This window comes from Cherax quadricarinatus, chromosome 89 (assembly GCF_038502225.1).
Source record: "Cherax quadricarinatus isolate ZL_2023a chromosome 89, ASM3850222v1, whole genome shotgun sequence".
Lineage (NCBI taxonomy): Eukaryota > Metazoa > Arthropoda > Malacostraca > Decapoda > Parastacidae > Cherax > Cherax quadricarinatus.
The window spans coordinates 14,101,141-14,117,634 of record NC_091380.1 but is presented as its reverse complement, the minus strand read 5'-3'; the positions used below and the strand labels follow the sequence as shown (position 1 = coordinate 14,117,634).

Genomic DNA, 16,494 nt, shown 5'->3' with positions numbered 1-16,494 from the left:
TACTAGTACTACTAGCACCACTACTAGTAAACTTTATATTACTGCTCCCTGGCTGCTGGATCAACTATCAACAATAATGATAATAATAATAATAGTACTAGTACTAGTACTGCTACTAGTACTACTAGCACCACTACTAGTAAACTTTATATTACTGCTCCCTGGCTGCTGGATCAACTATCAACAATAATGATAATAATAATAATAGTACTACTACTAGTACTAGTACTACTACTAGTACTAGTACTACTACTAGTACTACTAGCACCACTACTAGTAAACTTTATATTACTGCTCCCTGGTTGTTTTGTTTATGTTTTGTTCTTAAGGTCAGACTTTCGTGTTGTTTGACTTTATTTTCGACTTTATTGTTCTACCTGAGGTCAAGTATTATGTAATATACACTTTATGTGGTCCTAATATGTGAGTGTTGCTAAGACCAGTACCACAAATAACAGAAATTAGGTGTAGGTTGGGTACATTAGGCGTTAATTAGGTGACGCTGCTTACTAGGTGCTTCCCCGGTGAAAGGCTTCTGATCCGAGGAAGTGGAGGTGGTTTAATTCATCTGATGAGGTGATTTCATGCCTGTGAGAGGCTCTTGATCCATGGAACTGAATTTACCCTCCCGTAAATGGCTTAATTAGGTGTCGTTCCTACGTAGGTGCTTCCGTAGCGGGGGTCTCCTGATCCGAGGAAGTGGATCTGTCTTACCCTTCCTAGGGAGGTGTCTAGTTACCAACGAAGAGCTCTTGATCCAAGGAACCAGATTTGCCCTTCATTGTGTTAATTAGGTAACTACTTCGTAGGTGCCTCCGCTGAAGGTTAAAGGGCTCCTGATTCGGGGAAGTGGAGCTGATTTACACCTAACACTGACTTCTATGCCTGTAAGGGATCTTGATCCAAGGAACAGGATTGATCCTCTCAGGATCTTTCCATTGTAAGCTGGAGGATTATTTTAATTATGGGGAAGCCCTAAACACGTAGGGGTAACAGCATTTACAGGAATAGAAGGTAATTAGGTTTGATCCTCATTCACAATGGTGTTAAGGGTGGCAAGATTAGGGTGAGAGATGACATAAGTCGTGTCATCAGCAAAGAGAATGGGTTTCAGGTGTTGGGATACGTTTGGAAGGTCATTGATGTATATGAGGAAGAGCAGGGGACCAAGGACACTTCCCTGCGGAACTCCAGTATCAAGTGGCCGTGTTGCTGATGCTGTGTCTTTAATGGTGACATACTGATACCTATTAGTAATGTAAGATTTGAAATAAGCAAGCGCATGGCCTCTTATACCGTAATGGTCAAGTTTGTGGAGTAGGATGTCGTGGTCTACTGTGTCAAAAGCTTTTCTTAAGTCAATAAAAATTCCCAGTGGATATTCCTTATTTTCCAATGCTGTGTAAAGCAGATCTAGCATTTTTATAATTGCATCGTTAGTGCTTTTATTTTTCCTGAATCCAAATTGGCAGGGGTTGAGTATGTTTTGTGACGTTATAAATGAATATAGTCTCCTGGGCACGAGTTTCTCAAAGATTTTTGATAGCAATGGTAAGTTAGATATTGGCCTATAGTTGTTTAAGTCTGTAGGGTCACCACCTTTATGTATTGGTGTAACCCTTGCCGTCTTGAGTAGTTTCGGGAAGGTGCTAGCTTCTAGTGACTTGTTAAAAAGCAATGAGATAGTATGCTAGAGGACATGGGCCACTCTCTTGTACAATAATGGTGGGACATGAGACAGATTCCCTGAGTTATTTTTAAGTGACTTTATAATCTCGGTGACTTCCGTGGTCTCAGTTGGAGCAAGATAGAAGGAATTTGGGAAATTCCCATCTAGGTAGTTCCCAGCATGGGCATTTGTACATGGGATTTTATTGGCGAGATTAGAACCTATGGTTGAGAAGAAGTCGTTTATCTTGTTAGCTGTGTCGGTGGGTTGCAGTGGTGTTTCATTAGGTTTAGTTAGGACAATATTCTTGTTTTTTTTCAGTTTGTGGGTCCCTAGAATCTGAGAGAGTGTTTTCCAGGTCTTTTTTATATCTCCTCTTGTGTCAGTGAATCTACTGGAGTAGTAGAGTTGTTTGGCTTTCTTTATTACTTTGGTGAGGACTGATGAATAGTGTTTAAGAATATCTTTGTGTATTAAGCCCTGTCTACATTGCTTTTCATATTGGTGTTTCTTGTCAATGGATTTCAGAATGGTGCTGGTTAGCCATGGGCAACCAAGCCGTTTGTTTGTGATTTGTTTCGTTTTTATGGGTCAGTGTTTATTGTATAGTCTAAGTAATTTGCTAAGAAAAATGTCTGTCCAGTCATCAATACCATTGGCCTTGGAGAATTCTGTAGGCCAGTCAACAGTCTCTAGGTCAGCTGTGAACTTCCTTATTGAGGCCTCGTCATGGAGTCTAAATGAGACTTTGTTGTATTCAAGTGGTGGTTTACTAATGTTTGTCAAGAGGAAGGTAGGGTAGTGGTCTGTAGTGCTATCTGTGATTATCCCTGATTTAAGGGGGGCCAGTATATTGGTCCATATGTGGTCTATTATGGTTGCACTTGTCTCAATGAGCCTGGTTGGTTTAGTTATTGTTGGTATGAGAAGTGTGTTGTTCATATTGTTGATGAAATCAGTTACAGGCTGATCATCTAGTAAGCCAAGGTTGATGTTGAAGTCTCCAGCTAAGAGAAGGTGGTGCTTATTCATTTGTCTGTTTGTTATTAGTGACTTTAATTTCTCACTGAAGTTTGGGATGTTAGTGTGGGGTATCCGATAAATGGCACCGATTGTTATAGGCGTCTTAAGGTTTTTTACAGTAAAATTAGCAAAAATGTATTCTCCATATTCATCACTAAAGCAATTGGTGCTGATACAAGATAATTGGTTAGAGTAATAGATTGCAATACCACCCCCAACTTTGTATGGTCTGCAGTTGTGGATTGCTGTGTATCCTGGTAGAGGGTAGATATCTATTGTGTCCTGTTTTAGCCAGGTCTCGGTAAGAATAATGCAGGAGAAGGGTGTCTTTAGTGATTCAAGGAGTGCCAGGAGGTCATCATAGTGTTTGCTTAAGGACCTGATGTTGTAGTTAAGTACTGATAGACTTTTATCATTGTTTAGGATAGTGCTGGCTTGTGATGCTGTGTAGTAAAGGCAGTTACTTTCCAATAGGTTTTGATTGTGTGTCAGATTATGGAGGTTTAGATCAGGGTCAACGTGATCAATCATCTTCTTGGTTTAAATTATGGTTATTTATATCCTGAGTTGTGTGTTGAGTTTTAGTACTGATATCTGTAGTGGTGGGAAGTTTGGACAAGTATATAGCTCTAGCTATATGAAGTTGGTGTTGTCTATGTGTTGTGCTGGAATGAGCTAAAGTACAACTAGGTATAAACTAATAATATAAAAATACAAATTAAAAATAGCACAAGACTCTCACTTGTAATTGCATTAAGGTCTAATGTAATGACTTTGGTATAGTCTATGTATTGACCTAGAGTGAGCAGTAGTACAACTAGGTTTAATCTAATAATGTAGAAATACAAATTAAAAATAGCACCAGACTCTCACTAGTAATTACACTATGGTCTAATATAATGACTTTGGTATAGTCTATGTATTGAGCTAGAATGAGCTATAGTACAACTGAGTTTAATCTAATAATATAAAAAAGGCACAAGACTCTCAGTTGTAATTGCACTAAGGTGTTATAGAAGTTGTTTACAAGAATTAGAGTATAACTAGATTTAAATTGATAAGATAAAATATACAAGTTAAGGTAGCAAAAAAAAAAAAAAAAAATATGAGGTAGTTGGTACTAGTTAGCAAAAGATAGTTAAGGGCCTTGAACAATAATATAATTGAAATATACACTAATTGCACACACAATATAGTCACTAAGATATGAAAACAATCTTAGAGTAGGACTTACAATATAAACTTATAATATAAAAATACAAATTGAAATGGTACTTGCAATTGCACTAGAGTCTGGTATAGGTTGTTGACAAGATCAAGAGTATAACTAGATTTAAATTGACAAAATATAATTCACAATTAAAGTACCAAAAGATTAATAGTAAAAAATAACAATGGTAATGTCTTGGTTATAATATGATAGTAAGATGGTAGACAGGTACACAGGTACACAGGTAAAAAGGATAATATAAAGGTTGGGGTTGAATATACAAACTTGAAAATTTGGCAACAAAATGTTATGGGAAGTATAAAATAATGTTTAATGTACAAAAGTAAAATTGACTGGTAGTAAATATGGTGTTTAATAAAATTTTAGTAAGTAATAATGATTACAAAAAAAGTGAAAAAGTAATGTTTATTTCATTCAATATTGCACTGGTAGTTATATACTAGAGGTTATTTGGCAGTACAAGGTAATTAAGAGTACTCTAAGATAGTAAATGTGGTATTAAAACAGATAAAGGTAATTAGACAAGTAATGGTTATTAAATGTCAAAAATGTTGAGAGTAAATTGAAATTATAGTAAAAATGGTAATTATGAATTTTAGTAAGTAATATCAATTGATAGTATTTAAAAAAATATGAGGTAGTAATATGGACAGAGAAAGTATCAATTCAGCTGATGTTTAAGCAAACAATAGTAAATAAGAAAATTACATAAGGTGACTTATGCTTACTAGTAAAATCACAAAATGAGGTAGTTGATTATTTAATTACTAAGAGATTGTACAATGAAATTTGAACAATAATGGAGCAAAACATACACTACACTACGTAGGCTTTTAGGTTGGACATTGTTTAGTTATTCTCTGTAAGATTAGTATCCCTGAGAAATCGTGATAGATCATTCTCATTCGTGATTGTGTACAGTTGACCTACATTTGTTTTCCTAACCAGAATTTTCCCATCCCGTGTGAAGCATTGGTGTATTGTGTCATTATTCTCCCGCTTAAGTTTTCTGATTCTATACAGGAGGTTCTGACGTTTTTTGGTAAGACACTCGTTTATGTATACCTCTTTCTTTACTTTAATAGATGCAATAATTAAGTCTTTTTTCCTGTCATGTGAGTGGAATCTAAGCATAACACTTTTTCTACTATGGGATCCTAGTAACCTGGCTTCTTTTATTTCTGACTCTGGTACTGTAACTTTTGTTTGGTCCTTTATGATCTGCAGAGTAATTTCTTTACTGTTTGTTTGGTTCATATCACTGGGAAAAAGTGGACTGTTAACTATTACTGCATCCGATAGTTTATCTTGTTCAGTTTTATTTTGGTTTGTTGTTGGTCTTCAACTTGTATATGTTATAAGCATTTAGCATGAAAATATCAAGGAGATGGAAAAAAAGTTTGATTTACCACTTTTAACTCTTGCATACATAATCAGCAAACCCAATCTGCATGTCACATTTGTCCACTAAGAGCATATTGAGGTTGTAGTCCATGACAGCTGCAGGTTTTAGAATGGGTTCATTGGTCCATCTATTGTGCCTGCCAGTTTGTGCCATTTCGTTTTGGTGAACTGATGTCAACAATGTGACATCACGTTTGTCATGCCACCGAAAAGCCATGATGTCATTGGCAGCAAAGGCCTGCACCTCACCTCTGCGAGTGCCAACGTCAAACCTTGGCATATGCTTACGATTACCACGCACTGTGCCACACACGTCTGTCATGTTCACTCACAAGAAATCACTGAGTATGGGGCTTGTGTACCAGTTTTCAGTATACAATATATGACCCTTACCAAGATATGGTTCCATCATTGTTCTAACCACATCACCAGAGATACCCAATAACATCCTGGTATCTCTCAATGTATTACTGCCAGTGTACATAATTATATCCAACATGAGACCACTTTTGCAATCACAGAGTACAAATAACTTTATACCAAAGCGTTTCCTCTTGCTTGGTATGTACTGCTTGATTGAGTCTTCCTTTGAATAAAATCAAAGACTCGTCAATAACGAGCTTCCTGAAGGGATAAAAATACATACAACACTTTTGTTTCAGGTACATGAACACATTTCTGATCTCATATAACTTGTCGCTTCTGTCAGGCTTTGTTTTGTCCAAAAAGTGTAACATACGTAACAGTATCAAAACACGATTAACTCCTATAATATCACTAATACCTGGGGTTGAAATCATGCATTCTGTTGACCAGTATGTGGTTACAGTGTGCTTATACACATGTGGCATAAACATTATTGTGGCAAAGAACAGGTACATTTCTGCCACAGTTGTGTCCTTCCACTTGTGTAGCCGTAACCTAGGTGAAAGAATTGTATTTGCCATAGTGTACTCATAGTATGCGTTGCTTTCCCTGACAATAATTTCCATCAGGGGTTCATCAAAGAATAACTCAAAGCATTCTATTTAGCACTTCTTTTTGATTATAATAATAATAATCAAAGCATTCTAGTTCAGTGGCATTGTTCCCAAGTGGACACGATGGCCATATTCCACTTTGTGTTTCATCAAAGTCATGGGGATTGGGAATAAAATTGTCAACTTGCTGCCAATCCCAGATATGGTCTGCTGGTGGGTTCTGGATGTTGTAAGGTGGTTGTGGTTGTGCAGATTGTGGTTGTGAATGTTGTAGGACTGTGGGGTCAGGTGAGGCTGGCTGTAGTTATGCAGTGCCAGCAGTGTGGGTAGGAGTGTGGCCCGGTGCTGGTGCCACATGACTCACGCCACCTCCAACACCACCATCATCACCTTCTTCCCCACGCACATTACGCATCCCAATTGTAACAATATCGTCATCTTCACTGTCAGGTGTTGGTTTAGGGCCACAGGATGTACTCTCAGATGTACTCCTTTGCCTTGGAAGGGCTTAGGGCACACTACCAGAATGCATGCTGCCCCGAACATACTGCCATTTCACTGGCGAATATTCCACCACACTCACTACTCGAGTCGCTTTCAATAACTTTGAAATCGCTATCATTATCACTTTCACTGCTCAGATATGAGTCCTGTAAATAGGGAAATAGTTTCCTTTTTTTTTTGTCCTGGAACAGATGAACGTGAACGAGATGTGCTAGCACCAGAGGTGGACGGTTGTGGGTCATCGGGGTTTTCATCACTTATTATGTAATCCTGGGCACTGCTTTCGGTCACACCCACTCTAAAACCATGAAATTCACTTTCACTGGCACTTTCATCACTGTTAGAACTATCACTGGGGAACAGTAGACCTCCATTATGCTTGATTTGAAGCTCCTAGAATTTACGTGTATTAACACATTGGAAACATTGGCGCGCAAGACGTATATATACAACCGAAATAGTCAAAGGGTTAAGAAAAAGGAGGAGTATATGTAAATTAGAAAGAGACAGGTGCTTCCTTTACAGGCGATGGATAAGAATAACAGAGTGGCTAAAAGAGGCCAATATATCGGAAATGCTTAGGGAGACACTGGTCAGAGAAATAGCAAACACCAAACTTAAGCTAAAGGAATCTAATAGGAGTCAGGAATAGTGGGAAGAACTAGAAGCCATAAATGAAATCAAAAGAAACCCAAAGTATTTCTTGTCTTATACCAAATCAAAGTCGAGAACAACATCTAGTATTGGGCCCCTATTTAAACAAGATGGGTCCTACACAGATGACAGCAAGGAAATGAGTGAGCTACTAAAGTCCCAATATGACTCAGTTTTTAGCAAGCCACTAACCAGACGGAGAGTCAAAGATCTAGATGAATTTTTTATGAGAGAGCCAGAGAATTTGGTAAACACAATCCTATCTTATGTTATCCTGATGCAAATGACTTCGAACAGGTGATAAATGACATGCCCTTGAACTCTGCCCCAGGGCCAGACTCATGGAACTCTGTGTTTATCAAGAACTGAAAGAAGCCCCCTATCACATGCTTTGAACATCCTATGGAGAGGGAGCATGGACACTGGTGTCGTCCTACAGTTACTAAAAACAACAGACATAGCCCCACTTCACAAAGGGGACAGTAAATCAATAGCAAAGAACAACAGACCAATAGCGCTAACATCCCTTATCATAAAAATCTTTGAAAGGGTCCTAAGAAGCAAGATTGCCATCCATCTAGATACCCATCAATTACACAACCCAGGGCAACATGGGTTTAGAGCAGGTTGCTCCTGTCTGTCCCAACTTCTGGGTCACTACAATAAGGTCCTAGATGCACTAGAAGACAAAAAGAATGCAGATGTAATATACACAGACCTTGCAAAAGCCTTCGATAAGTGTGACCATGGCGTAATAGCACACAAAATTTGTGCTAAAGGAATAACAGGTAAAGTTGGTAGATGGATCTATAACTTCATCACAAATAGAACACAAAGAGTTGTAGTCAACAGAGTCAAGTCTGAGGCAGCTGCGGTGAAAAGCTGTTCTGCAAGGCACAGTACTCACTCCCATCTTGTTCCTCATCCTCATATCTGACATAGACAAGGATGTCAGCCACAGCACTGTGTCTTCCTTTGCATATGACACCCAAATCTGCATGAGTGTCTTCCATTGCAGACACTGCAAGGCTCCAGGCAAACATCAACCAAATCTTTCATGGGCTGCAGAAAACAATATGATGTTCAACGATGAGAAATTTCAAATACAGTGGACCCTCTAGTTTCGGCGGCATCAAGTTTTGTGAAATCCGAGTTTCAGCAAGTTTTTTCGGCAAAATTTGGCCTCGAGTTTCGTGATTAGACTCATGATTCAGCGACCATCGGGTACCTGTCTGCCCATCACCGCGCACACAAAGCCAGTCTCCCACACCATTCATGCTCAGTATGCCATTGTTTACCAACACGTGACCATCACCCTGCGGGTACATACGCAATAATCCATTGTTTTTTGTGATTGCAAATGATAAATAAGTCACCATGGACCCAAGGAAAGCTAGTGCAAACCCTTTGGTAAAGAAAGCGAAGAACACAATCCAGAGGGATTTTGAAGGGTTTGAGGCAGACCCTGACCCTGCCGACCCTCTGCCTGTTGTGGAAGGTGTTGTGGCATTGGGCAAGTCCATGGGGTTGGAGGTGAGTGACGGGGATGTGGAAGAGTTAGTGGAGGGCCACAGGGAAGAGCTAACCACTGACTAACTGCAAGAGCTTCAACTGGAACAGCATCAGACCACAGCTGAGGAACTTGCTTCGTAGGAGGAGGAAAAGAGAGTAAAGGAGGTGCCTTCTTCAGTGATTAAGGACATGTGTTCAAAGTGGAATGAGTTGCAAAGTTTTGTTGAAAAGTATCACCCTGACCAAGCTGAAACAAGCCATATCTGCAACATGTACAATGACAGTGTTGTGTCCCACTTCAGGGAAATCTTAAAGAAACACCAGAAACAGACCTCTCTGGACAGATATTTTGTGCGACAGGGGTCCAGTGACTCTCAAGTTGTTCCCAGTGGCATTAAAAGAAGAAGGGAAGTAACCCCAGAAAAGGACTTGCTACCTGAAGTCCTAATGGAAGGAGATTCTCGTTCCAAACAAAAGTGTACACCTTCTTCCTATCCCCTCCTCCCATCTTCCATCCACCTAGAAGTCTTCAGTAAAGGTAAGTGCAATGTTGTTATTATTTTTTATATGCATGTACTTGACTTCTGATTGTTTTCATTATGTAAATCTTTATTTAATTTGAAAAAAAAAAATTTAATATTTTTGGGTGTCTGGAACAGATTAATTTTATTTCCATTATTTCTTATAGGGAAAATGGTTTCGAGTTTCGTGAATTTCGACTTTCGATGGGATCTCTGGAATGGATTAATCATGAAACTCGGGGGTCCACTGTACTCCGTTATGGTAAACATGAGGAAATTAAAACTTCATCAGAGTACAAAACAAATTCCAGCCACACAATAGATTGGAAAACTAATATCAAAAACCTGGGAGTGATCATGTCAGAGGATCTCTCCTTCAAGGACCATAACATTGTATCAATTGCATCTGCTAGAAAAATGACAGGATGGATAATGAGAACTTTCAAAACTAGTCATGCCAAGCCAATGATGACACTCTTCAGGTCGCTTGTTCTATCTAGGCTGGAATATTGCTGCACACTAACAGCACCTTTCAAGGCAGGTGAAATTGCTGACCTAGAAAATGTACAGAGGACCTTAACGGCGCGCATAACGGAGATAAAACACCTCAATTACTGGGAGCGCTTGAAGTTCCTGAACCTGTATTCCCTGGAATGCAGGCGGGAGAGATACATGATTATATACACCTGGAAAATCCTAGAAGGACTAGTACCGAACTTACACATGAAAATCACTCTCTCCAAAAGCAAAAGACTCAGCAGGAGATGCACCATCCCCCCAATGAAAAGCAGGAGTGTCACTAGCATGCTAAGAAACAACACAATAAGTGTCAGGGGCCCAAGACTGTTAAACTGCCTCCCAGCATACATAAGGAGGATTACCAACAGACCCCTGGCAGTCTTCAAGCTGGCACTGGACAGGCACCTAAAGTTGGTACCTGACCAGCCGGGCTGTGGCTCGTACGTTGGATTGCGTGCAGCCAGCAATAAGAGCCTGGTTGATCAGGCCATGATTCACCATGAGGCCTGGTCACAGACCGGGGCGCGGGGGCATTGACCCCCGGAATTCTCTCCAGGTAAACACACAAAAATAGAAGATTTACTGTTATGCAGACTACTGCATTGTTGTAATAATTGTATAATGTCAACCCATTCAATAAAAATCATCTCTATTTCTGTACTATATCTTCCATTCTATCAAATGAGACCAAGAAAATGAGAATACAACCATAAATACCATACAAAAATATTCCTCAAAGCCGGCGTTTTAAACCAAAAACACATTCGGAGTTTTTATCTTCAAAATGCTCTGAGTGCTGCTGGATTTTTTTATACTGTGCACACTGACCACACTGACCTATTCTTTCACATGTAGATCTACCAGCTTTCTCCTGCTAGATTTGAAGCCATTAGAATTTTGGTGATTAATATGTCACCGACACTGGCTTGTAAGCTGTACCTATATGTCACTGACAGTGAAAGGGTTAAGACACCTGCTCTCCCTGTTAACCTGGCAGTAGATAGGTACCTGGTTGTTATCCGACTTGTGTGGCTCACATCCTGAGGACAGAATTAACCTAATTTGCCTGAAATTCTCTACATAACAAGGGGTTTTCTATATATGTACTTCCTCATTGATGCCAGTTAAGAACATAAGAACGAAGGAACACTGCAGCAGGCCTACTGGCCCATGCGAGGCAGGTCCAAGTCTCCTACCGGCTTAAGCAAATGCACACAACCTAGTCAGGTCAGGTCACCTTGACTTAAGGGAGGAACACGGCAACCGTCCTGGTAGCACAAGCTAATCAGGTCCAACTCACACCCACCCACACCCACTCATGTATTTATCCAATCTATTTTTAAAGCTACACAGCGTTCTGGCCTCTATAACTGTACTTGGGAGTTTGTTCCACTCATCCACAACTCTATTACCAAACCAGTACTTTCCTATATCCTTCCTGAATCTGAATTTTTCTAACTTAAAACCATTGCTGCGAGTCCTGTCTAGGCTAGATATTTTCAGCACACTATTTACATCCCCTTTATTTATTCCTGTCTTCCATTTATACACCTCAATCATATCCCCCCTAATTCTACGTCTTTCTAGAGAGTGCAGATTCAGGGCCCTTAGTCTATCCTCATAGGGAAGGTTTCTGATACATGGGATCAACTTTGTCGTCCTCCTTTGTACATTTTCCAGAGCATTTATATCCATTCTGTAATACGGTGACCAAAACTGTGCAGCATAATCTAAATGAGGCCTAACCAAGGATGTATAGAGTTGAAGAACAACCTGAGGACTCCTATTATTTATGCTTCTTGATATGAAGCCAAGGATTCTATTAGCTTTATTGCGAACACTTATGCACTGTTGTCTTGGTTTCAGATTACTGCTAACCAGAACTCCTAAATCTTTTTCGCAATCCGTAATATTAAGATCTACATTATTTAGTTTATATGTGGCATGGTTATTGTCCTGTCCAACATTTAGAACTTTGCATTTGTCTATATTAAACTGCATCTGCCACTTCTCCCACCACTGCATCAGTCTATTCAAATCTTCCTGGAGTGCTCTAATGTCCTCGTCAGAATGAATTCGACGGCCTATTTTGGTGTCATCGGCAAACTTGCCGATGTCGCTCTTTATGCCCTCATCTATGTCGTTTATGTATTTTGTGAACAGCAGGGGGCCCAACACTGACCCCTGTGGAACACCGCTCGTGACGCTTCCCCACTCTGATTTCTCCCCATTTATGCAAACTCTCTGCTGCCTATTTGTCAACCATGCCTCTATCCAGGAAAAAATTTCTCCTCCTATTCCATGTGCCTTAATTTTCCTCAATAGTCTCTGATGTGGGACCCTGTCAAAAGCCTTACTGAAGTCCATATACACAATATCATATTCATTACCATGATCTACCTCCTCAAATACCTTAGTGAAAAAAGTTAATAAATTCGTAAGGCAGGAATGCCCCTTTGTAAAACCATGCTGAGATTCGTTGATTAATTTATGCTTTTCAAGGTGGCTACGAACTGCCTCTGCAATTATTGATTCCATAAATTTTCCCACTATGGAGGTTAGGCTTATTGGTCTATAGTTCGAAGCTAAGGACCTGTCACCTGCTTTGAAAATAGGTATCACATTTGCCATTTTCCACTTATCTGGCACCATGCCAGTTTGTAGTGATATGTTGAAAAGATTAGCCAAAGGTTTGCTAAGCTCCTCTTTACATTCCTTTAGAACCCTTGCATACAGTTCATCAGGGCCTGGGGATTTGTTAGGTTTTAATTCATCTATTTGCCTAAGGACCATGTCACTTGTGACCCTAATCGTGCACAGTTTATTATCGTCCTGTTCCACATAATTTATCATTTCTGGAATATCGCTGGTATCCTCCTGTGTAAAAACTGAGAGGAAGTATGTGTTAAAACTTCTACACATTTCCTTATCACTGTCAGTGAGCTGACCCGAGGAACTTTTGAGTGGGCCTATCTTGTCCCTGATCTTACTTCTGTATACCTGAAAGAATCCTTTTGGGTTAGTCTTCGAATCTCTTGCAACTTTAACCTCATAATCTCTTTTTGCTTTTCTAATTCCTTTTTTTATTTCTCTCTTTAACTGAATATGTATATCGATTTCTTAATTGCCCCTCCCCTCTTTTGATTTGCCTATATATGCCTCTCTTTAGACCAATTAGATATTTTAATCTATTGTTCATCCATTTAGGATCATTTTTGTTTGATCTGATTTCCCTATTTGGAACATAATTTGACTGAGCAGCTAGAACTATGCCCTGGAAAGTGTCTTATAGGCAACCATCACCACCTACCTGACCCTTAGTCAGGTCATTCCAGTTCAGCCCACCTAAGTAATTTTTCAGTCCTATGAAATCAGCCAAGCGGAAGTCAGGGACAGAGACTTGATTGCCATTATTAGGGGAATTCCATGATATATTAAAACTGAGTGATTTGTGATCACTTTCCCCAAGCTCATCATTAACCCCAAGATTATTAATTAGTGTTTCCCTACTGGCAAGAACCAAGTCAAGGAGGTTATTTCCCCTAGTTGGCTCTGTCACAAACTGTTTTAAAAAACAATCCTGGATCGTATCAAGAAAGTCACCTGACTAAATTTCCTGTCAAATTGCTCCAGTCAATCTGTCTATAGTTGAAATCTCCCATTAGCACAACATTTTCGTATGTAGATGCCTTACGAATTTCGTCCCATAAAAGTTTACTGCACTCCCTATCAAGATTTGGGGCCCTGTAAATCACACCCAAAATTAGTTTTTCTCGGCCCTCGAGAAGCTGTAACCAAACAGATTCAGTGGCTGACGCTTCTAATTTAATATCTTGTCTAACACAACAATTTAAATTGTCTCTGACATACATCGCTACTCCACCACCTTTCCTGTTGACCCTGTCAGTGTGGAATAATTTATAGCCTTGTATGTGACATTCAGAGGGCATCTCTCTATCTTTCAGATTGAGCCAGGTCTCTGTTATAGCAATAATATCTATGTTTCCTGCACTTGCAATTAATCTTAGCTCATCTATCTTATTTCTTACACTCCTGCTATTAGTATAGTAAACCTTAAGGGAGCTAGTCCCTTGCTGCCCTCTGCTGTCCCCCTTCGTTTGCTGACCTGATCTATTGTTTTTATTGTTTTTTATGGTCTGTTTAAGTTGTCCTTGTAGAGATGAATATTATTATTATTACTGGGATGTACCAGTTGATCAAGTACACCTACCATCTGACTTAAGACCGAGCTTGGTTCCGACCAACTGGCCGTAAGTCAAAATGGACGTAAGTCGAACCTTACTACTGAATATCAACATCACATTTTTGTAATGACTTTATTTTATTTTATTCTGGTATTTCATTTTTTACATTACTTTTTATGCTGTTAGTAAAGTGTTTTATACTGTAAGGTTTAGGATAAAGACAAACAGTTGTTTATTTCCCAGAAATCTGGAATACAAAACACGGTCGTAAGTTTAGTGGTCGTATGTCGAGCAGGTCATAAGTCGGATGGTAGGTGTATATTAAAGACAAGAACACCAGTAACACATCCTACTTGAAAGATGTGGCAGCCTTATACGTATAACAGTTTGGAAAATAAAGTGGGTGGGATCGATAAGGCTGTCTTGGAAGATAGTGCTCCAAAGGGTGCTAGTGGTGTCCTGGAGGACAATGCACCAAATGGGGACAATGACCCTGGTGATGAAACAAGTAAAGACAACTTTATATAATTTACAGAGGTACAGAGTAGCAATACTGCTGGAGAGGGAACAGATGAGGATGATGCCTCAGAGAATAGTGATGACATATTACCAGAAAAAAACTGGTGGAATCACTGATGTGCATACAAGGGTGGTAGGTAGTGGGGAAACAGAATAAAACTGTTCCAGCAGGGAACTCAGCAACAAAAATCCTAGCAAGCAAAATTCTATGCAAATTCTATGCCTTAGGAATCTGCAGGCATGGTTTATCTGTAACAACAAGTGAGACATGCACCTTTGACCATCCCATAAAAATGCCATACCAGTATAACAAAAAGAGGGTGCAACTCCCCTTCCTGTAGCATATTTCACCCCAAAATATGTCACTCATTTGTCCATGAAACAACATGCTACAATGTATACTGCCAGGCACATACGGTGGACCCTCGGGTAGTGACATTAATCCATTCCAGAGAGCTTGTCTTTAACTGATTTTGTCATTAGCCGAATTAATTTTCTATATAAGAAATAATGAAAATCCAATTAATCCGTTTCAGACAGCCAAAAGTATTAACAGAAAACATTTGTTTAAGATTAAATATAGATATACATACAGAAAACAATGACAAATAAATATAAAGCACTAATAAAATGGATAAATGAACATTTAACATAACACTTACCTTTATTGACTCTTGTTGGTGTATGGAAGACAAGTAGGAGGCAAGAGGGAGACAAGTTTATTATGCTTCAATATGATGCTAATATCACCTCTATGGTTTATTTATCAATCACAATTCATCAAACATGACATAATAAACAATGTTAATAACATAGAACATGATATATGCTCTAGAATGAATAAAACATGTCATAATGTATGAGAGGAGTAAGTGGTGGAAGTATTATTGTTGGGTTTATAAGGGCCACTGAGAGAAGCCGTACATAATGGTGGTGGTGAGGCAGCAGAACCCACCAACACTATCACACTTAAACATTGTATGTAATTTATAAATAAGAAATATTTACATTTTAATTTATAAATAAATATTTATATTTTAATTTATAAATAAGTTTACTCAGGTATACACAAATACAGTTATGTACATAGAATATCATACATAGCAGCATATGTGTACAGTACCTCGGATAACCCAAAAATGTCAGTGACTTATTTCCATTGGGGTCCCTTTATATTTACACTTATATTTACTTTTATACGTACACTTTTATATTTACACTTACCTTGGAGATGTTAGTTTAATTAGTTAGTTTGATGGAGGAGATGCTGGCAGAGGTTTAGGGTGGTGGAAGATAGCAGGCCAGCATATGTTCATTGGTCCTATACATCTCCAATAACATTGGGGAGTTACTTTTGTGTCTTTTTCTATCCCTTACTCATTTAACTTACTTGCTATACTGTTAATTCTACACTTTATTGCTGGCTGGCACTATAGCCTTTATCGATACCTGCTGCTTTAGTATCGTACATATCATAGAATCACTGAATCACTGCAGAAGGCACATTCTCCCCTCTCTCTTCCTCCTCTACTTTGGTACTTTGCTACAAGTTTTTTCTTGAATTCTACTGCATTTCTTTCCTTCTTTACCACAAAGCTGGCACTAGAAGCTTTCTTTGGGCCCATGCTGGCTTATTTAGCAGTTACAAGCACTAAAAGCAATGGAATACAAAATATATCGCATGTACGTGTGGTATCATCCTCCCTGCCTTGTAAACAATGGCACACTGGCTGTACTTGGGCTCAGGCTGCGC

General features: G+C 39.1%; 1 protein-coding gene across 3 annotated transcripts in view; it reads left to right on the top strand.

Annotated features, from left to right (window-relative positions):
• Positions 1-300: 300 nt before the first annotated feature.
• Positions 301-16,494, top strand: part of LOC128697292 (zinc finger protein 84) — a 60,130-nt gene continuing 43,936 nt past the window's right edge. Inside the window, exon 1 of one of the 3 annotated variants that reach the window (XM_070104213.1) lies at positions 301-382. The gene's annotated coding sequence lies outside the window, so the exon portion shown is untranslated. Of the gene's footprint in view, positions 424-491; positions 577-16,494 lie in introns of those variants that run through there. The other 2 variants (XM_070104212.1, XM_070104214.1) reach the window with 2 other exon arrangements.